Source organism: Hydractinia symbiolongicarpus, chromosome 14, assembly GCF_029227915.1.
Source record: "Hydractinia symbiolongicarpus strain clone_291-10 chromosome 14, HSymV2.1, whole genome shotgun sequence".
In the NCBI taxonomy this organism is placed as follows: Eukaryota; Metazoa; Cnidaria; class Hydrozoa; order Anthoathecata; family Hydractiniidae; genus Hydractinia; species Hydractinia symbiolongicarpus.
This window is the reverse complement of record NC_079888.1, coordinates 21,848,456-21,872,671: the sequence shown is the minus strand read 5'-3', so window position 1 is coordinate 21,872,671 and position 24,216 is coordinate 21,848,456.

Genomic DNA, 24,216 nt, shown 5'->3' with positions numbered 1-24,216 from the left:
CGGCAAACAAAAACCCGCGATTTCCCGTATATCCCGGACTCTGCCCGTATAGTCAAAAGTATACAAAGAAAGTACCCAGGGAGTAAACTCATTTCCCGAACGATTTTTTAAATTACGTTTTCACCACTAAAACGCATGAGACTTGTAGTTTTTAAAAATATTTTCATTTTTGATGAGACGCTGAATAAAAGAAGTTTAATCGCCGGCAAACGAAAACCTGCGATTTCCCGTAAATCCCGGGCTTGGCCCGTATAGTCGAATGTATACAAAGAAAGTACCCAGGGAGTAAACTCATTTCCCGAACGATTTTTGAAATTATTTGATCTCCACTAAAACGCATGAGACTTGTAGTTTTCAAAAATGTTTTCATTTTTTAATGAGACGCTTAATGAAAGGGGTTTAATCGCCGGCAAATGAAAACCCGCGATTTCCCGTAAACCCCAGACTCTGCCCGTATAGTCAAAAGTATACAAAGAAAGTACCCAGGGAGTAAACTCATTTCCAGAACGATTTTTTAAATTATTTTTCCACCACTAAAACGCATAAGACTTGTAGTTTTCAAAAATGTTTTCATTTTTGGTGAGACGTTGAATAAAAGAAGTTTAATCGCCGGCAAACGAAAACCCGCGATTTCACGTAAATTCCGGGCTTGGCCCGTATAGTCAAAAGTATACATAGAAAGTACCCAGGGAGTAAACTCATTTCCCGCACGATTTTTTAAATTATTTTTTCACCACTAAAACGCATGAGACTTGTAGTTTTCAGAAATGTTTTCATTTTTAATGAGACGCTTAATGAAAGAGGTTTAATCGCCGGCAAACGAAAACCCGCGATTTCCCGTAAATCCCGGGCTTGTCCCGTATAGTCAAAAGTAAACAAAGAAAGTGCCCAGGGAGTAAACTCATTTCCCGAACGATTTTTTAAATTATTATTTCCCCACTAAAGCCCATGAGACTTGTAGTTTTTAAAAATGTTTTCATTTTTGATGAGACGCTGAATAAAAGGAGTTTAATCGCCGGCAAACGAAAACCCGCCATTTCCCGTAAACCCAGGACACGGCCCGTATAGTCAAAAGTATAGAAAGAAAGTACCTAGGGAGTAAACTCATTTCCCGAACGATTTTTTAAATTATTTTTTCACCACTAAAACGCATGAGACTTGTAGTTTTTAAAATTGTTTTCATTTTTTATTAGACGGTGAATAAAAGAATTTAATCGCCGGCAAACAAAAACCCGCGATTTCCCGTAAATCCCGGACTCTGCCCGTATAGTCAAAAGTATACAAAGAAAGTACCCAGGGAGTAAACTCATTTCCAGAACGATTTTTTAAATTATTATTTCACCACTAAACCCATGAGAGTTGTAGTTTTTAAAAATATTTTCATTTTTGATGAGACGCTGAATAAAAGAAGTCTAATCGCTGGCAAACGATAAACCGCAATTTCCCGTATATTCCGGGCTTTGCCCGTATAGTTGAATGTATATAAAGAAAGTACCTAGGGAGTAAACTCATTTCCCGAACGATTTTTTAAATTATTTTTTCACCACTAAAACGCATGAGACTTGTAGTTTTTAAAAATGTTTTCATTTTTGATGAGACGCTGGATAAAAGAAGTTTAATCGCCGGCAAACGAAAACCCGCGATTTCCCGTAAATCCCGGACTCGGCCCGTATAGTCAAAAGTATACAAAGAAAGTACCCAGGGAGTAAACTCATTTCCCAAACGATTTTTTAAATTATTATTTCACCACTAAACCCATGAGAGTTGTAGTTTTTAAAAATGTTTTCATTTTTGATGAGACGCTGAATAAAAGAAGTTTAATCGCTGGCAAACGAATAACCGCAATTTCCCGTATATCCCGGGCTTGGCCCGTATAGTTGAATGTATATAAAGAAAGTACCCAGGGAGTAAACTGATTTCCCGAACGATTTTTCAAATTATTTCTGCACCACTAGAACGAATGAGACTTGTAGTTTTCAAAAATGTTTTCATTTTTAATGAGACGCTTAATGAAAGAGGTTTAATCGCCGGTAAACGAAAACCCGCGATTTCCCGTAAATCCCGGGCTTGTCCCGTATAGTCAAAAGTATACAAAGAAAGTACCCAGGGAGTAAACTTATTTCCCGAACGATTTTTTAAATTATTATTTCACCACTAAAGCCCATGAGACTTGTAGTTTTTAAAAATGTTTTCATTTTTGATGAGACGCTGAATAAAGGGAGTTTAATCGCCGGCAAACGAAAACCCGCCATTTCCCGTAAACCCAGAACTCGGCCCGTATAGTCAAAAGTATAGAAAGAAAGTACCTAGGGAGTAAACTGATTTTTCAAACGATTTTTCAAATTATTTCTGCACCACTAGAACGAATGAGACTTGTAGTTTTCAAAAATGTTTTCATTTTTGATGAGACGCTTAATGAAAGAGGTTTAATCGCCGGCAAACGAAAACCCGCGATTTCCCGAATTTTTTTCATTTTTGATGAGACGCTGAATAAAAGAAGTTTAATCGCCGGCAAACGAAAACCCGCGATTTCCCGTAAGTCCCGGGCTTGGCCCGTATAGTAAAAAAAATACAAAGAAAGTACCCAGGGAGTAAACTCATTTCCCGAACAATTTTTTAAACTATTTTGTCACCACTAAAACGCATGAGACTTGTAGTTTTCAAAAGTGTTTTCATTTTTGATGAGACGCTGAATAAAAGAAGTTTAATCGCTGGCAAACGAATAACCGCAATTTCCCGTATATCCCGGGCTTGGCCCGTATAGTTGAATGTATATAAAGAAAGTACCCAGGGAGTAAACTGATTTCCCGAACGATTTTTCAAATTATTTCTGCACCACTAGAACAAATGAGACTTGTAGTTTTCAAAAATGTTTTCATTTTTAATGAGACGCTTAATGAAAGAGGTTTAATCGCCGGTAAACGAAAACCCGCGATTTCCCGTAAATCCCGGGCTTGTCCCGTATAGTCAAAAGTATACAAAGAAAGTACCCAGGGAGTAAACTCATTTCCCGAACGATTTTTTAAATTATTATTTCACCACTAAAGCCCATGAGACCTGTAGTTTTTAAAAATGTTTTCATTTTTGATGAGACGCTTAATGAAAGAGGTTTAATCGCCGGCAAACGAAAACCCGCGATTTCCCGAATTTTTTTCATTTTTGATGAGACGCTGAATAAAAGAAGTTTAATCGCCGGCAAACGAAAACCCGCGATTTCCCGTAAGTCCCGGGCTTGGCCCGTATAGTAAAAAAAATACAAAGAAAGTACCCAGGGAGTAAACTCATTTCCCGAACAATTTTTTAAACTATTTTGTCACCACTAAAACGCATGAGATTTGTAGTTTTCAAAAGTGTTTTCATTTTTGATGAGACGCTGAATAAAAGAAGTTTAATCGCCGGCAAACGCAAACCTGCGATTTTCCGTAAATCCCGGGCTTGGCCGTATAGTCGAATGTATACAAAGAAAGTACCCAGGGAGTAAACTCATTTACCGAACGATTTTTTTAAATTATTTTTTCACCACTAAAACGCATGAGACTTGTAGTTTTCAAAAATGTTTTCATTTTTGATGAGACGCTTAATGAAAGAGGTTTAATCGCCGGCAAACGAAAACCCGCGATTTCCCGAATTTTTTTCATTTTTGATGAGACGCTGAATAAAAGAAGTTTAATCGCCGGCAAACGAAAACCCGCGATTTCCCGTAAGTCCCAGGCTTGGCCCGTATAGTAAAAAAAATACAAAGAAAGTACCCAGGGAGTAAACTCATTTCCCAAACGATTTTTTAAATTATTATTTCACCACTAAACCCATGAGAGTTGTAGTTTTTAAAAATGTTTTCATTTTTGATGAGACGCTGAATAAAAGAAGTTTAATCGCTGGCAAACGAAGAACCGCAATTTCCCGTATATCCCAGGCTTGGCCCGTATAGTCGAAAGTATACAAAGAAAGTACCCAGGGAGTAAACTCATTTTCAAAACGATTTTTTAAATTATCTTTTCACCACTAAAACCCATGAGACTTGTAGTTTTCAAAAATGTTTTCATTTTCGATGAGACGCTGAATAAAAGAAGTTTAATCGCCGGCAAACGAAAACCCGCCATTTCCCGTAAACCCCAGACTCTGCCCGTATAGTCAAAAGTATAAAAAGAAAGTACCCAGTGAGTAAACTCATTTCCAGAACGATTTTTTAAATTATTTTTCCATCACTAAAACGCATAAGACTTGTAGTTTTCAAAAATGTTTTCATTTTTGATGAGACGTTGAATAAAAGAAGTTTAATCGCCGGCAAACGAAAACCCGCGATTTCACGTAAATTCCGGGCTTGGCCCGTATAGTCAAAAGTATACATAGAAAGTACCCAGGGAGTAAACTCATTTCCCGAACGATTTTTTAAATTATTTTTTCACCACTAAAACGCATGAGACTTGTAGTTTTCAGAAATGTTTTCATTTTTTAATGAGACGCTTAATGAAAGAGGTTTAATCGCCGGCAAACGAAAACCTGCGATTTCCCGTAAATCCCGGGTTTGTCCCGTATAGTCAAAAGTAAACAAAGAAAGTGCCCAGGGAGTAAACTCATTTCCCGAACGATTTTTTAATTTATTATTTCACCACTAAAGCCCATGAGACTTGTAGTTTTTAAAAATGTTTTCATTTTTGATGAGACGCTGAATAAAAGGAGTTTAATCGCCGGCAAACGAAAACCCGCCATTTCCCGTAAACCCAGGACTCGGCCCGTATAGTCAAAAGTAGAGAAAGAAAGTACCTAGGGAGTAAACTCATTTCCCGAACGATTTTTTAAATTATTTTTTCACCACTAAAACGCATGAGACTTGTAGTTTTTAAAAATGCTTTCATTTTTGATGAGACGCTGGATAAAAGAAGTTTAATCGCCGGCAAACGAAAACCCGCGATTTCCCGTAAATCCCGGACTCGGCCCGTATAGTCAAAAGTATACAAAGAAAGTACCCAGGGAGTAAACTCATTTCCCAAACGATTTTTTAAATTATTATTTCACCACTAAACCCATGAGAGTTGTAGTTTTTAAAAATATTTTCATTTTTGATGAGACGCTGAATAAAAGAAGTTTAATCGCTGGCAAACGAAAAACCGCAATTTCCCGTATATCCCGGGCTTGGCCCGTATAGTTGAATGTATATAAAGAAAGTACCCAGGGAGTAAACTGATTTCCCGAACGATTTTTCAAATTATTATTTCACCACTAAAGCCCATGAGACTTGTAGTTTTTAAAAATGTTTTCATTTTTGATGAGACGCTGAATAAAAGGAGTTTAATCGCCGGCAAACGAAAACCCGCCATTTCCCGTAAACCCAGGACTCGGCCCGTATAGTCAAAAGTAGAGAAAGAAAGTACCTAGGGAGTAAACTCATTTCCCGAACGATTTTTTAAATTATTTTTTCACCACTAAAACGCATGAGACTTGTAGTTTTTAAAAATGTTTTCATTTTTGATGAGACGCTGGATAAAAGAAGTTTAATCGCCGGCAAACGAAAACCCGCGATTTCCCGTAAATCCCGGACTCGGCCCGTATAGTCAAAAGTATACAAAGAAAGTACCCAGGGAGTAAACTCATTTCCCAAACGATTTTTTAAATTATTATTTCACCACTAAACCCATGAGAGTTGTAGTTTTTAAAAATATTTTCATTTTTGATGAGACGCTGAATAAAAGAAGTTTAATCGCTGGCAAACGAAAAACCGCAATTTCCCGTATATCCCGGGCTTGGCCCGTATAGTTGAATGTATATAAAGAAAGTACCCAGGGAGTAAACTGATTTCCCGAACGATTTTTCAAATTATTATTTCACCACTAAAGCCCATGAGACTTGTAGTTTTTAAAAATGTTTTCATTTTTGATGAGACGCTGAATAAAAGGAGTTTAATCGCCGGCAAACGAAAACCCGCCATTTCCCGTAAACCCAGAACTCGGCCCGTATAGTCAAAAGTATAGAAAGAAAGTACCTAGGGAGTAAACTCATTTCCCGAACGATTTTTTAAATTATTTTTTCACCACTAAAACGCATGAGACTTGTAGTTTTTAAAAATGTTTTCATTTTTGATGAGACGCTGGATAAAAGAAGTTTAATCGCCGGCAAACGAAAACCCGCGATTTCCCGTAAATCCCGGACTCGGCCCGTATAGTCAAAAGTATACAAAGAAAGTACCCAGGGAGTAAACTCATTTCCCAAACGATTTTTTAAATTATTATTTCACCACTAAACCCATGAGAGTTTTAGTTTTTAAAAATGTTTTCATTTTTGATGAGACGCTGAATAAAAGAAGTTTAATCGCTGGCAAACGAATAACTGAAATGTCCCGTATATCCCGGGCTTGGCCCGTATAGTTGAATGTATATAAAGAAAGTACCCAGGGAGTAAACTGATTTCCCGAACGATTTTTCAAATTATTTCAGCACCACTAGAACGAATGAGACTTGTAGTTTTCAAAAATGTTTTCATTTTTAATGAGACGCTTAATGAAAGAGGTTTAATCGCCGGTGAACGAAAACCCGCGATTTCCCGTAAATGCCGGGCTTGTCCCGTATAGTCAAAAGTATACAAAGAAAGTACCCAGGGAGTAAACTCATTTCCCGAACGATTTTTTAAATTATTATTTCACCACTAAAGCCCATGAGACTTTTAGTTTTTATAAATGTTTTCATTTTTGATGAGACGCTGAATAAAGGGAGTTTAATCGCCGGCAAACGAAAACCCGCCATTTCCCGTAAACCCAGGACTCTGCCCGTATAATCAAAAGTATAGAAAGAAAGTACCTAGGGAGTAAACTCATTTCCCGAACGATTTTTTAAATTATTTTTTCACCACTAAAACGCATGAGACTTGTAGTTTTTAAAAATGTTTTCATTTTTGATGAGACGCTGGATAAAAAAAGTTTAATCGCCGGCAAACGAAAACCCGCGATTTCCCGTAAATCCCGGACTCAGCCCGTATAGTCAAAAGTATACAAAGAAAGTACCCAGGGAGTAAACTCATTTCCCAAACGATTTTTTAAATTATTATTTCACCACTAAACCCATGAGAGTTGTAGTTTTTAAAAATATTTTCATTTTTGATGAGACGCTGAATAAAAGAAGTTTAATCGCTGGCAAACGAAAAACCGCAATTTCCCGTATATCCCGGGCTTGGCCCGTATAGTTGAATGTATATAAAGAAAGTACCCAGGGAGTAAACTGATTTCCCGAACGATTTTTCAAATTATTTCTGTACCACTAAAACGAATGAGACTTGTAGTTTTCAAAAATGTTTTCATTTTTAATGAGACGCTTATTGAAAGAGGTTTAATCGCCGGCAAACGAAAACCCGCGATTTCCCGTAAATCCCGGGCTTGTCCCGTATAGTCAAAAGTATACAAAGAAAGTACCCAGGGAGTAAACTCATTTCCCGAACGATTTTTTAAATTATTATTTCACCACTAAAGCCCATGAGACTTGTAGTTTTCAAAAATGTTTTCATTTTTGATGAGACGCTTAATGAAAGAGGTTTAATCGCCGGCAAACGAAAACCCGCGATTTCCCGAATTTTTTTCATTTTTGATGAGACGCTGAATAAAAGAAGTTTAATCGCCGGCAAACGAAAACCCGCGATTTCCCGTAAGTCCCGGGCTTGGCCCGTATAGTAAAAAAAATACAAAGAAAGTACCCAGGGAGTAAACTCATTTCCCAAACGATTTTTTAAATTATTATTTCACCACTAAACCCGTGAGAGTTGTAGTTTTTAAAAATGTTTTCATTTTTGATGAGACGCTGAATAAAAGAAGTTTAATCGCTGGCAAACGAATAACCGCAATTTCCCGTATATCCCGGGCTTGGCCCGTATAGTTGAATGTATATAAAGAAAGTACCCAGGGAGTAAACTGATTTCCCGAACGATTTTTCAAATTATTTCTGCACCACTAGAACGAATGAGACTTGTAGTTTTCAAAAATGTTTTCATTTTTAATGAGACGCTTAATGAAAGAGGTTTAATCGCCGGCAAACGAAAACCCGCGATTTCCCGTAAATCCCGGGCTTGTCCCGTATAGTCAAAAGTATACAAAGAAAGTACCCAGGGAGTAAACTCATTTCCCGAACGATTTTTTAAATTATTATTTCACCACTAAAGCCCATGAGACTTGTAGTTTTTAAAAATGTTTTCATTTTTGATGAGACGCTGAATAAAGGGAGTTTAATTGCCGGCAAACGAAAACCCGCCATTTCCCGTAAACCCAGGACTCGGCCCGTATAGTCAAATGTATAGAAAGAAAGTACCTAGGGAGTAAACTCATTTCCCGAACGATTTTTTAAATTATTTTTTCACCACTAAAACGCATGAGACTTGTAGTTTTCAAAAGTGTTTTCATTTTTGATGAGACGCTGAATAAAAGAAGTTTAATCGCCGGCAAACGAAAACCCGCGATTTCTCGTAAATCCCGGGCTTGGCCCGTATATTTGAATGTATCTAAAGAAAGTACCCAGGGAGTAAACTGACTTCCAGAACGATTTTTCAAATTATTTCTGCACCAGTATAACGTATGAGACTTGTAGTTTTCAGAAATGTTTTCATTTTTGATGAGACGCTTAATGAATGTGGTTTACTCGCCGGCAAGCGAAAACCCGCGATTTCCCGTAAATCCCGGGCTTGGCCCGCATAGTCGAATGTATACAAAGAAAGTACCCTGTGAGTAAACTTATTTCCAAAACGATTTTTTAAATTATCTTTTCACCACTAAAACGCATGAGACTTGTAGTTTTCAAAAATGTTTTCATTTTTGATGAGACGCTGAATAAAAGAAGTTTAATCGCCGGCAAACGAAAACCCGCCATTTCCCGTAAACCCCAGACTCGGCCCGTATAGTCAAAAGTATACAAAGAAAGTACCCAGGGAGTAAACTCATTTCCCAAACGATTTTTTAAATTATTATTTCACCACTAAACCCATGAGAGTTGTAGTTTTTAAAAATATTTTCATTTTTGATGAGACGCTGAATAAAAGAAGTTTAATCGCTGGCAAACGAAAAACCGCAAGTTCCCGTATATCCCGGGCTTGGCCCGTATAGTTGAATGTATATAAAGAAAGTACCCAGGGAGTAAACTGATTTCCCGAACGATTTTTCAAATTATTATTTCACCACTAAAGCCCATGAGACTTGTAGTTTTTAAAAATGTTTTCATTTTTGATGAGACGCTGAATAAAAGGAGTTTAATCGCCGGCAAACGAAAACCCGCCATTTCCCGTAAACCCAGAACTCGGCCCGTATAGTCAAAAGTATAGAAAGAAAGTACCTAGGGAGTAAACTCATTTCCCGAACGATTTTTTAAATTATTTTTTCACCACTAAAACGCATGAGACTTGTAGTTTTTAAAAATGTTTTCATTTTTGATGAGACGCTGGATAAAAGAAGTTTAATCGCCGGCAAACGAAAACCCGCGATTTCCCGTAAATCCCGGACGCGGCCCGTATAGTCAAAAGTATACAAAGAAAGTACCCAGGGAGTAAACTCATTTCCCAAACGATTTTTTAAATTATTATTTCACCACTAAACCCATGAGAGTTGTAGTTTTTAAAAATGTTTTCATTTTTGATGAGACGCTGAATAAAAGAAGTTTAATCGCTGGCAAACGAATAACTGAAATGTCCCGTATATCCCGGGCTTGGCCCGTATAGTTGAATGTATATAAAGAAAGTACCCAGGGAGTAAACTGATTTCCCGAACGATTTTTCAAATTATTTCAGCACCACTAGAACGAATGAGACTTGTAGTTTTCAAAAATGTTTTCATTTTTAATGAGACGCTTAATGAAAGAGGTTTAATCGCCGGTAAACGAAAACCCGCGATTTCCCGTAAATCCCGGGCTTGTCCCGTATAGTCAAAAGTATACAAAGAAAGTACCCAGGGAGTAAACTCATTTCCCGAACGATTTTTTAAATTATTTTTTCACCACTAAAACGCATGAGACTTGTAGTTTTTAAAAATGTTTTCATTTTTGATGAGACGCTGGATAAAAAAAGTTTAATCGCCGGCAAACGAAAACCCGCGATTTCCCGTAAATCCCGGACTCAGCCCGTATAGTCAAAAGTATACAAAGAAAGTACCCAGGGAGTAAACTCATTTCCCAAACGATTTTTTAAATTATTATTTCACCACTAAACCCATGAGAGTTGTAGTTTTTAAAAATATTTTCATTTTTGATGAGACGCTGAATAAAAGAAGTTTAATCGCTGGCAAACGAAAAACCGCAATTTCCCGTATATCCCTGGCTTGGCCCGTATAGTTGAATGTATATAAAGAAAGTACCCAGGGAGTAAACTGATTTCCCGAACGATTTTTCAAATTATTTCTGTACCACTAGAACGAATGAGACTTGTAGTTTTCAAAAATGTTTTCATTTTTAATGAGACGCTTATTGAAAGAGGTTTAATCGCCGGCAAACAAAAACCCGCGATTTCCCGTAAATCCCGGGCTTGTCCCGTATAGTCAAAAGTATACAAAGAAAGTACCCAGGGAGTAAACTCATTTCCCGAACGATTTTTTAAATTATTATTTCACCACTAAAGCCCATGAGACTTGTAGTTTTTAAAAATGTTTTCATTTTTGATGAGACGCTTAATGAAAGAGGTTTAATCGCCGGCAAACGAAAACCCGCGATTTCCCGAATTTTTTTCATTTTTGATGAGACGCTGAATAAAAGAAGTTTAATCGCCGGCAAACGAAAACCCGCGATTTCCCGTAAGTCCCGGGCTTGGCCCGTATAGTCAAAAGTAGAGAAAGAAAGTACCTAGGGAGTAAACTCATTTCCCGAACGATTTTTTAAATTATTTTTTCACCACTAAAACGCATGAGACTTGTAGTTTTTAAAAATGTTTTCATTTTTGATGAGACGCTGGATAAAAGAAGTTTAATCGCCGGCAAACGAAAACCCGCGATTTCCCGTAAATCCCGGACTCGGCCCGTATAGTCAAAAGTATACAAAGAAAGTACCCAGGGAGTAAACTCATTTCCCAAACGATTTTTTAAATTATTATTTCACCACTAAACCCATGAGAGTTGTAGTTTTTAAAAATATTTTCATTTTTGATGAGACGCTGAATAAAAGAAGTTTAATCGCTGGCAAACGAAAAACCGCAATTTCCCGTATATCCCGGGCTTGGCCCGTATAGTTGAATGTATATAAAGAAAGTACCCAGGGAGTAAACTGATTTCCCGAACGATTTTTCAAATTATTATTTCACCACTAAAGCCCATGAGACTTGTAGTTTTTAAAAATGTTTTCATTTTTGATGAGACGCTGAATAAAAGGAGTTTAATCGCCGGCAAACGAAAACCCGCCATTTCCCGTAAACCCAGAACTCGGCCCGTATAGTCAAAAGTATAGAAAGAAAGTACCTAGGGAGTAAACTCATTTCCCGAACGATTTTTTAAATTATTTTTTCACCACTAAAACGCATGAGACTTGTAGTTTTTAAAAATGTTTTCATTTTTGATGAGACGCTGGATAAAAGAAGTTTAATCGCCGGCAAACGAAAACCCGCGATTTCCCGTAAATCCCGGACTCGGCCCGTATAGTCAAAAGTATACAAAGAAAGTACCCAGGGAGTAAACTCATTTCCCAAACGATTTTTTAAATTATTATTTCACCACTAAACCCATGAGAGTTTTAGTTTTTAAAAATGTTTTCATTTTTGATGAGACGCTGAATAAAAGAAGTTTAATCGCTGGCAAACGAATAACTGAAATGTCCCGTATATCCCGGGCTTGGCCCGTATAGTTGAATGTATATAAAGAAAGTACCCAGGGAGTAAACTGATTTCCCGAACGATTTTTCAAATTATTTCAGCACCACTAGAACGAATGAGACTTGTAGTTTTCAAAAATGTTTTCATTTTTAATGAGACGCTTAATGAAAGAGGTTTAATCGCCGGTGAACGAAAACCCGCGATTTCCCGTAAATGCCGGGCTTGTCCCGTATAGTCAAAAGTATACAAAGAAAGTACCCAGGGAGTAAACTCATTTCCCGAACGATTTTTTAAATTATTATTTCACCACTAAAGCCCATGAGACTTTTAGTTTTTATAAATGTTTTCATTTTTGATGAGACGCTGAATAAAGGGAGTTTAATCGCCGGCAAACGAAAACCCGCCATTTCCCGTAAACCCAGGACTCTGCCCGTATAATCAAAAGTATAGAAAGAAAGTACCTAGGGAGTAAACTCATTTCCCGAACGATTTTTTAAATTATTTTTTCACCACTAAAACGCATGAGACTTGTAGTTTTTAAAAATGTTTTCATTTTTGATGAGACGCTGGATAAAAAAAGTTTAATCGCCGGCAAACGAAAACCCGCGATTTCCCGTAAATCCCGGACTCAGCCCGTATAGTCAAAAGTATACAAAGAAAGTACCCAGGGAGTAAACTCATTTCCCAAACGATTTTTTAAATTATTATTTCACCACTAAACCCATGAGAGTTGTAGTTTTTAAAAATATTTTCATTTTTGATGAGACGCTGAATAAAAGAAGTTTAATCGCTGGCAAACGAAAAACCGCAATTTCCCGTATATCCCGGGCTTGGCCCGTATAGTTGAATGTATATAAAGAAAGTACCCAGGGAGTAAACTGATTTCCCGAACGATTTTTCAAATTATTTCTGTACCACTAAAACGAATGAGACTTGTAGTTTTCAAAAATGTTTTCATTTTTAATGAGACGCTTATTGAAAGAGGTTTAATCGCCGGCAAACGAAAACCCGCGATTTCCCGTAAATCCCGGGCTTGTCCCGTATAGTCAAAAGTATACAAAGAAAGTACCCAGGGAGTAAACTCATTTCCCGAACGATTTTTTAAATTATTATTTCACCACTAAAGCCCATGAGACTTGTAGTTTTCAAAAATGTTTTCATTTTTGATGAGACGCTTAATGAAAGAGGTTTAATCGCCGGCAAACGAAAACCCGCGATTTCCCGAATTTTTTTCATTTTTGATGAGACGCTGAATAAAAGAAGTTTAATCGCCGGCAAACGAAAACCCGCGATTTCCCGTAAGTCCCGGGCTTGGCCCGTATAGTAAAAAAAATACAAAGAAAGTACCCAGGGAGTAAACTCATTTCCCAAACGATTTTTTAAATTATTATTTCACCACTAAACCCGTGAGAGTTGTAGTTTTTAAAAATGTTTTCATTTTTGATGAGACGCTGAATAAAAGAAGTTTAATCGCTGGCAAACGAATAACCGCAATTTCCCGTATATCCCGGGCTTGGCCCGTATAGTTGAATGTATATAAAGAAAGTACCCAGGGAGTAAACTGATTTCCCGAACGATTTTTCAAATTATTTCTGCACCACTAGAACGAATGAGACTTGTAGTTTTCAAAAATGTTTTCATTTTTAATGAGACGCTTAATGAAAGAGGTTTAATCGCCGGCAAACGAAAACCCGCGATTTCCCGTAAATCCCGGGCTTGTCCCGTATAGTCAAAAGTATACAAAGAAAGTACCCAGGGAGTAAACTCATTTCCCGAACGATTTTTTAAATTATTATTTCACCACTAAAGCCCATGAGACTTGTAGTTTTTAAAAATGTTTTCATTTTTGATGAGACGCTGAATAAAGGGAGTTTAATTGCCGGCAAACGAAAACCCGCCATTTCCCGTAAACCCAGGACTCGGCCCGTATAGTCAAATGTATAGAAAGAAAGTACCTAGGGAGTAAACTCATTTCCCGAACGATTTTTTAAATTATTTTTTCACCACTAAAACGCATGAGACTTGTAGTTTTCAAAAGTGTTTTCATTTTTGATGAGACGCTGAATAAAAGAAGTTTAATCGCCGGCAAACGAAAACCCGCGATTTCTCGTAAATCCCGGGCTTGGCCCGTATATTTGAATGTATCTAAAGAAAGTACCCAGGGAGTAAACTGACTTCCAGAACGATTTTTCAAATTATTTCTGCACCAGTATAACGTATGAGACTTGTAGTTTTCAGAAATGTTTTCATTTTTGATGAGACGCTTAATGAATGTGGTTTACTCGCCGGCAAGCGAAAACCCGCGATTTCCCGTAAATCCCGGGCTTGGCCCGCATAGTCGAATGTATACAAAGAAAGTACCCTGTGAGTAAACTTATTTCCAAAACGATTTTTTAAATTATCTTTTCACCACTAAAACGCATGAGACTTGTAGTTTTCAAAAATGTTTTCATTTTTGATGAGACGCTGAATAAAAGAAGTTTAATCGCCGGCAAACGAAAACCCGCCATTTCCCGTAAACCCCAGACTCGGCCCGTATAGTCAAAAGTATACAAAGAAAGTACCCAGGGAGTAAACTCATTTCCCAAACGATTTTTTAAATTATTATTTCACCACTAAACCCATGAGAGTTGTAGTTTTTAAAAATATTTTCATTTTTGATGAGACGCTGAATAAAAGAAGTTTAATCGCTGGCAAACGAAAAACCGCAAGTTCCCGTATATCCCGGGCTTGGCCCGTATAGTTGAATGTATATAAAGAAAGTACCCAGGGAGTAAACTGATTTCCCGAACGATTTTTCAAATTATTATTTCACCACTAAAGCCCATGAGACTTGTAGTTTTTAAAAATGTTTTCATTTTTGATGAGACGCTGAATAGAAGGAGTTTAATCGCCGGCAAACGAAAACCCGCCATTTCCCGTAAACCCAGAACTCGGCCCGTATAGTCAAAAGTATAGAAAGAAAGTACCTAGGGAGTAAACTCATTTCCCGAACGATTTTTTAAATTATTTTTTCACCACTAAAACGCATGAGACTTGTAGTTTTTAAAAATGTTTTCATTTTTGATGAGACGCTGGATAAAAGAAGTTTAATCGCCGGCAAACGAAAACCCGCGATTTCCCGTAAATCCCGGACGCGGCCCGTATAGTCAAAAGTATACAAAGAAAGTACCCAGGGAGTAAACTCATTTCCCAAACGATTTTTTAAATTATTATTTCACCACTAAACCCATGAGAGTTGTAGTTTTTAAAAATGTTTTCATTTTTGATGAGACGCTGAATAAAAGAAGTTTAATCGCTGGCAAACGAATAACTGAAATGTCCCGTATATCCCGGGCTTGGCCCGTATAGTTGAATGTATATAAAGAAAGTACCCAGGGAGTAAACTGATTTCCCGAACGATTTTTCAAATTATTTCAGCACCACTAGAACGAATGAGACTTGTAGTTTTCAAAAATGTTTTCATTTTTAATGAGACGCTTAATGAAAGAGGTTTAATCGCCGGTAAACGAAAACCCGCGATTTCCCGTAAATCCCGGGCTTGTCCCGTATAGTCAAAAGTATACAAAGAAAGTACCCAGGGAGTAAACTCATTTCCCGAACGATTTTTTAAATTATTTTTTCACCACTAAAACGCATGAGACTTGTAGTTTTTAAAAATGTTTTCATTTTTGATGAGACGCTGGATAAAAAAAGTTTAATCGCCGGCAAACGAAAACCCGCGATTTCCCGTAAATCCCGGACTCAGCCCGTATAGTCAAAAGTATACAAAGAAAGTACCCAGGGAGTAAACTCATTTCCCAAACGATTTTTTAAATTATTATTTCACCACTAAACCCATGAGAGTTGTAGTTTTTAAAAATATTTTCATTTTTGATGAGACGCTGAATAAAAGAAGTTTAATCGCTGGCAAACGAAAAACCGCAATTTCCCGTATATCCCTGGCTTGGCCCGTATAGTTGAATGTATATAAAGAAAGTACCCAGGGAGTAAACTGATTTCCCGAACGATTTTTCAAATTATTTCTGTACCACTAGAACGAATGAGACTTGTAGTTTTCAAAAATGTTTTCATTTTTAATGAGACGCTTATTGAAAGAGGTTTAATCGCCGGCAAACAAAAACCCGCGATTTCCCGTAAATCCCGGGCTTGTCCCGTATAGTCAAAAGTATACAAAGAAAGTACCCAGGGAGTAAACTCATTTCCCGAACGATTTTTTAAATTATTATTTCACCACTAAAGCCCATGAGACTTGTAGTTTTTAAAAATGTTTTCATTTTTGATGAGACGCTTAATGAAAGAGGTTTAATCGCCGGCAAACGAAAACCCGCGATTTCCCGAATTTTTTTCATTTTTGATGAGACGCTGAATAAAAGAAGTTTAATCGCCGGCAAACGAAAACCCGCGATTTCCCGTAAGTCCCGGGCTTGGCCCGTATAGTAAAAAAAATACAAAGAAAGTACCCAGGGAGTAAACTCATTTCCCGAACAATTTTTTAAACTATTTTGTCACCACTAAAACGCATGAGACTTGTAGTTTTCAAAAGTGTTTTCATTTTTGATGAGACGCTGAATAAAAGAAGTTTAATCGCCGGCAAACGCAAACCTGCAATTTCCCATAAATCCCGGGCTTGGCCGTATAGTCGAATGTATACAAAGAAAGTACCCAGGGAGTAAACTCATTTACCGAACGATTTTTTTAAATTATTTTTTCACCACTAAAACGCATGAGACTTGTAGTTTTCAAAAATGTTTTCATTTTTGATGAGACGCTTAATGAAAGAGGTTTAATCGCCGGCAAACGAAAACCCGCGATTTCCCGAATTTTTTTCATTTTTGATGAGACGCTGAATAAAAGAAGTTTAATCGCCGGCAAACGAAAACCCGCGATTTCCCGTAAGTCCCGGGCTTGGCCCGTATAGTAAAAAAAATACAAAGAAAGTACCCAGGGAGTAAACTCATTTCCCAAACGATTTTTTAAATTATCATTTCACCACTAAACACGTGAGAGTTGTAGTTTTTAAAAATGTTTTCATTTTTGATGAGACGCTGAATAAAAGAAGTTTAATCGCTGGCAAACGAATAACCGCAATTTCCCGTATATCCCGGGCTTGGCCCGTATAGTTGAATGTATATAAAGAAAGTACTCAGGGAGTAAACTGATTTCCCGAACGATTTTTCAAATTATTTCTGCACCACTAGAACGAATGAGACTTGTAGTTTTCAAAAATGTTTTCATTTTTAATGAGACGCTTAATGAAAGAGGTTTAATCGCCGGCAAACGAAAACCCGCGATTTCCCGTAAATCCCGGGCTTGTCCCGTATAGTCAAAAGTATACAAAGAAAGTACCCAGGGAGTAAACTCATTTCCCGAACGATTTTTTAAATTATTATTTCACCACTAAAGCCCATGAGACTTGTAGTTTTTAAAAATGTTTTCATTTTTGATGAGACGTTGAATAAAGGGAGTTTAATCGCCGGCAAACGAAAACCCGCCATTTCCCGTAAACCCAGGACTCGGCCCGTATAGTCAAATGTATAGAAAGAAAGTACCTAGGGAGTAAACTCATTTCCCGAACGATTTTTTAAATTATTTTTTCACCACTAAAACGCATGAGACTTGTAGTTTTTAAAAATGTTTTCATTTTTGATGAGACGCTGGATAAAAGAAGTTTAATCGCCGGCAAACGAAAACCCGCGATTTCCCGTAAATCCCGGACTCAGCCCGTATAGTCAAAAGTATACAAAGAAAGTACCCAGGGAGTAAACTCATTTCCCAAATGATTTTTTAAATTATTTTGTCACCACTAAAACGCATGAGACTTGTAGTTTTCAAAAGTGTTTTCATTTTTGATGAGACGCTGAATAAAAGAAGTTTAATCGCTGGCAAACGAATAACCGCAATTTCCCGTATATCCCGGGCTTGGCCCGTATAGTTGAATGTATATAAAGAAAGTACTCAGGGAGTAAACTGATTTCCCGAACGATTTTTCAAATTATTTCTGCACCACTAGAACGAATGAGACTTGTAGTTTTCAAAAATGTTTTCATTTTTAATGAGACGCTTAATGAAAGAGGTTTAATCGCCGGCAAACGAAAACCCGCGATTTCCCGTAAATCCCGGGCTTGTCCCGTATAGTCAAAAGTATACAAAGAAAGTACCCAGGGAGTAAACTCATTTCCCGAACGATTTTTTAAATTATTATTTCACCACTAAAGCCCATGAGACTTGTAGTTTTTAAAAATGTTTTCATTTTTGATGAGACGTTGAATAAAGGGAGTTTAATCGCTGGCAAACGAAAACCCGCCATTTCCCGTAAACCCAGGACTCGGCCCGTATAGTCAAATGTATAGAAAGAAAGTACCTAGGGAGTAAACTCATTTCCCGAACGATTTTTTAAATTATTTTTTCACCACTAAAACGCATGAGACTTGTAGTTTTTAAAAATGTTTTCATTTTTGATGAGACGCTGGATAAAAGAAGTTTAATCGCCGGCAAACGAAAACCCGCGATTTCTTGTAAATCCCGGACTCAGCCCGTATAGTCAAAAGTATACAAAGAAAGTACCCAATGAGTAAACTCATTTCCCAAATGATTTTTTAAATTATTTTGTCACCACTAAAACGCATGAGACTTGTAGTTTTCAAAAGTGTTTTCATTTTTGATGAGACGCTGAATAAAAGAAGTTTAATCGCCGGCAAACGAAAACCCGCGATTTCTCGTAAATCCCGGGCTTGGCCCGTATATTTGAATGTATCTAAAGAAAGTACCCAGGGAGTAAACTGACTTCCCGAACGATTTTTCAAATTATTTCTGCACCAGTAGAACGTATGAGACTTGTAGTTTTCAGAAATGTTTTCATTTTTGATGAGACGCTTAATGAATGTGGTTTACTCGCCGGCAAGCGAAAACCCGCGATTTCCCGTAAATCCCGGGCTTGGCCCGCATAGTCGAATGTATACAAAGAAAGTACCCTGTGAGTAAACTTATTTCCAAAACGATTTTTTAAATTATCTTTTCACCACTAAACCGCATGAGACTTGTAGTTTTCAAAAATGTTTTCATTTTTGATGAGACGCTGAATAAAAGAAGTTTAATCGCCGGCAAACGAAAACCCGCCATTTCCCGTAAACCCCAGACTCGGCCCGTATAGTCAAAAGTATACAAAGAAAGTACCCAGGGAGTAAACTCATTTCCCGAACGATTTTTTAAATTATTATTTCACCACTAAAACCCATGAGACTTGTAGTTTTTAAAAATGTTTTCATTTTTGATGAGACGGTGAATAAAAGAAGTTTAATCGCCGGCAAACGAAAACCTGCGATTTCCCGTAAATCCCGGACTCGGCCTGTATAGTCAAAAGTATACAAAGAAAGTATCCAGGGAGTAAACTCATTTCCCGAACGATTTTTTAAATTACGTTTTCACCACTAAAACGCATGAGACTTTTAGTTTTCAGAAATGTTTTCATTTTTGATGAGACGCTTAATTAAAGTGGTTTAATCGCCGGCAAACGAGAACCCGCGATTTCCCGTAAATCCCGGGCTTGGCCCGTATAGTCGAATGTATACAAAGAAAGTACCCAGGGAGTAAACTCATTTCCGAACGATTTTTGAAATTATTTGATCTCCACTAAAACGCATGAGACTTGTAGTTTTCAAAAATGTTTTCATTTTTTAATAAGACGCTTAATGAAAAGGGTTTAATCGCCGGCAAATGAAAACCCGCGATTTCCCGTAAATCATGGGCTTGGCCCGGATAGTCGAATGTATACAAAGAAAGTACCCTGTGAGTAAACTCATTTCCAGAGCGATTTTTTAAATTATTTTTTCACCACTAAAACGCATAAGATTTGTAGTTTTCAAAAATGTTTTCATTCTTGATGAGACGCTAAATAAAAGAAGTTTAATCGCCGGCAAACGAAAACCCACGATTTCCCGAGAATCCCGGGCTTGGCCCGTATAGTCAAAAGTATACAAAGAAAGTACCCAGGGACTAAACTCATTTCCCAAACGATTTTTTAAATTATTTTGTCACCACTAAAACGCGTATGACTTGTAATTTTCAAAAGTATTTTCATTTTTGACGAGACGCTGAATAAAAGAAGTTTAATCGCCGGAAAACGAAAACCCGCGATTTCCCGTAAATCCCGGGCTTGTCCCGTATAGTTGAATGTATCTAAAGAAAGTACCCAGGGAGTAAACTGACTTCCCGAACGATTTTTCAAATTATTTCTGCACCAGTAGATCGAATGAGACTTGTAGTTTTCAAAAATGTTTTCATTTTTAATGAGACGCTTAATGAAAGAGTTTCAAACGCCGGCAAAGGAAAACCCGCGATTTCCCGTAAATCCCGGACTCGGCCCGTATAGTCAAAAGTATACAAAGAAAATACCCAGGGAGTAAACTCATTTCCCGAACGATTTTTTAAATTATTATTTCACCACTAAAGCCCATGAGACTTGTAGTTTTTAAAAATGTTTTCATTTTTTATTAGACGGTGAATAAAAGAATTTAATCGCCGGCAAACGAAAACCCGCGATTTCCCGTAAATCCCGGACTCGGCCTGTATAGTCAAAAGTATACAAAGAAAGTACCCAGGGAGTGAACTAATTTTCCGAACGATTTTTTAAGTTATTTTTTCACCACTAAAACGCATGAGACTTGTATTTTTTAGAAATGTTTTCATTTTTGATGAGACGCTTAATGAGAGTGGTTTAATCGCCGGCAAACGAAAACCCGCGATTTCCCGTAAATCCCGGGCTTGGCCCGTATAGTCGAATGTATACAAAGAAAGTACCCTGTGAGTAAACTCATTTTCAAAACGATTTTTTAAATTATTTTTTCACCACTAAAACGCATGAGACTAGTAGATTTTAAAAATGTTTTTATTTTTGATGAGACGCTGAATAAAAGACGTTTAATCGCCGGCAAACGAAAAGCCGCCATTTCCCGTAAACCCCGGACTCGGCCCGTATAGTCAAAAGTATACAAAGAAAGTACCCAGGGAGTAAACTCATTTCCCGAACGATTTTTTATATTATTTTTTACCACTAAAGCCCATGAGACTTGTAGTTTTTAAAAATGTTTTCATTTTTGATGAGACGCTGAATAAAAGAAGTTTAATCGCCCTCAAACAAAAACCTGCAATTTCACGTAAATCCCGGACTCAGCCCGTATAGTTAAAAGTATACAAAGAAAGTACCCAGCGTGTAAACTCATTTCCCGAACGATTTTTTTTTTATTTTTGATGAGACGCCTAATGAAAGTGGTTTAATCGCCGGCAAACGAAAACCCGCGATTTCCCGTAAATCCCGGACTCGGCCTGTATAGTCAAAAGTATACAAAGAAATACCCAGGGAGTAAACTAATTTTCCGAACGATTTTTTAAGTTATTTTTTCACCACTAAAACGCATGAGACTTGTATTTTTTAGAAATGTTTTCATTTTTGATGAGACGCTTAATGAGAGTGGTTTAATCGCCGGCAAACGAAAACCCGCGATTTCCCGTAAATCCCGGGCTTGGCCCGTATAGTCGAATGTATACAAAGAAAGTACCCTGTGAGTAAACTCATTTCCAAAACGATTTTTTAAATTATTATTTCACCACTAAACCCATGAGAGTTGTAGTTTTTAAAAATATTTTCATTTTTGATGAGACGCTGAATAAAAGAAGTTTAATCGCTGGCAAACGATAAACCGCAATTTCCCGTATATCCCGGGCTTGGCCCGTATAGTTGAATGTATATAAAGAAAGTACCCAGGGAGTAAACTGATTTCCCGAACGATTTTTCAAATTATTATTTCACCACTAAAGCCCATGAGACTTGTAGTTTTTAAAAATGTTTTCATTTTTGATGAGACGCTGAATAAAAGAAGTTTAATCGCCCTCAAACAAAAACCTGCAATTTCACGTAAATCCCGGACTCAGCCCGTATAGTTAAAAGTATACAAAGAAAGTACCCAGCGTGTAAACTCATTTCCCGAACGATTTTTTTTTTATTTTTGATGAGACGCCTAATGAAAGTGGTTTAATCGCCGGCAAACGAAAACCCGCGATTTCCTTTATATCCTGGGCTTGGCCCGTATAGTCGAATGTATACAAAGAAAGTACCATGTGAGTAAACTCATTTTCAAAACAATTTTTTAAATTATCTTTTCACCACTAAAACCCATGAGACTTGTAGTTTTCAAAAATGTTTTCATTTTCGATGAGACGCTGAATAAAAGAAGTTTAATCGCCGGCAAACGAAAACCCGCCATTTCCCGTAAACCCCAGACTCTGCCCGTATAGTGAAAAGTATACAAAGAAAGTACCCAGGGAGTAAACTCATTTCCAGAACGATTTTTTAAATTATTTTTCCACCACTAAAACGCATAAGACTTGTCGTTTTCAAAAATGTTTTCATTTTTGATGAGACGTTGAATAAAAGAAGTTTAATCGCCGGCAAACGAAAACCCGCGATTTCACGTAAATTCCGGGCTTGGCCCGTATAGTCAAAAGTATACATAGAAAGTACCCAGGGAGTAAACTCATTTCCCGAACGATTTTTTAAATTATTTTTTCACCACTAAAACGCATGAGACTTGTAGTTTTCAGAAATGTTTTCATTTTTAATGAGACGCTTAATGAAAGAGGTTTAATCGCCGGCAAACGAAAACCCGCGATTTCCCGTAAATCCCGGGCTTGTCCCGTATAGTCAAAAGTAAACAAAGAAAGTGCCCAGGGAGTAAACTCATTTCCCGAACGATTTTTTAAATTATTATTTCACCACTAAAGCCCATGAGACTTGTAGTTTTTAAAAATGTTTTCATTTTTGATGAGACGCTGAATAAAAGGAGTTTAATCGCGATTTCCCGTAAATCCCGGACTCGGCCCGTATAGTCAAAAGTATACAAAGAAAGTACCCAGGGAGTAAACTCATTTCCCAAACGATTTTTTAAATTATTATTTCACCACTAAACCCATGAGAGTTGTAGTTTTTAAAAATGTTTTCATTTTTGATGAGACGCTGAATAAAAGAAGTTTAATCGCTGGCAAACGAATAACCGCAATTTCCCGTATATCCCGGGCTTGGCCCGTATAGTTGAATGTATATAAAGAAAGTACCCAGGGAGTAAACTGATTTCCCGAACGATTTTTCAAATTATTTCTGCACCACTAGAACGAATGAGACTTGTAGTTTTCAAAAATGTTTTCATTTTTAATGAGACGCTTAATGAAAGAGGTTTAATCGCCGGTAAACGAAAACTCGCGATTTCCCGTAAATCCCGGGCTTGTCCCGTATAGTCAAAAGTATACAAAGAAAGTACCCAGGGAGTAAACTCATTTCCCGAACGATTTTTTAAATTATTATTTCACCACTAAAGCCCATGAGACTTGTAGTTTTTAAAAATGTTTTCATTTTTGATGAGACGCTGAATAAAGGGAGTTTAATCGCCGGCAAACGAAAACCCGCCATTTCCCGTAAACCCAGGACTCGGCCCGTATAGTCAAAAGTATAGAAAGAAAGTACCTAGGGAGTAAACTCATTTCCCGAACGATTTTTTAAAATATTTTTCCACCACTAAAACGCATGAGACTTGTAGTTTTTAAAAATGTTTTCATTTTTGATGAGACGCTGGATAAAAGAAATTTAATCGCCGGCAAACGAAAACCCGCGATTTCCCGTAAATCCCGGACTCAGCCCGTATAGTCAAAAGTATACAAAGAAAGTACCCAGGGAGTAAACTCCTTTCCCAAACGATTTTTTAAATTATTATTTCACCACTAAAGCCCATGAGACTTGTAGTTTTTAAAAATGTTTTCATTTTGGATGAGACGCTGAATAAAAGGAGTTTAATCGCGATTTCCCGTAAATCCCGGACTCGGCCCGTATAGTCAAAAGTATACAAAGAAAGTACCCAGGGAGTAAACTCATTTCCCAAACGATTTTTTAAATTATTATTTCACCACTAAACCCATGAGAGTTGTAGTTTTTAAAAATGTTTTCATTTTTGATAAGACGCTGAATAAAAGAAGTTTAATCGCTGGCAAACGAATAACCGCAATTTCCCGTATATCCCGGGCTTGGCCCGTATAGTTGAATGTATATAAAGAAAGTACCCAGGGAGTAAACTGATTTCCCGAACGATTTTTCAAATTATTTCTGCACCACTAGAACGAATGAGACTTGTAGTTTTCAAAAATGTTTTCATTTTTAATGAGACGCTTAATGAAAGAGGTTTAATCGCCGGTAAACGAAAACTCGCGATTTCCCGTAAATCCCGGGCTTGTCCCGTATAGTCAAAAGTATACAAAGAAAGTACCCAGGGAGTAAACTCATTTCCCGAACGATTTTTTAAATTATTATTTCACCACTAAAGCCCATGAGACTTGTAGTTTTTAAAAATGTTTTCATTTTTGATGAGACGCTGAATAAAGGGAGTTTAATCGCCGGCAAACGAAAACCCGCCATTTCCCGTA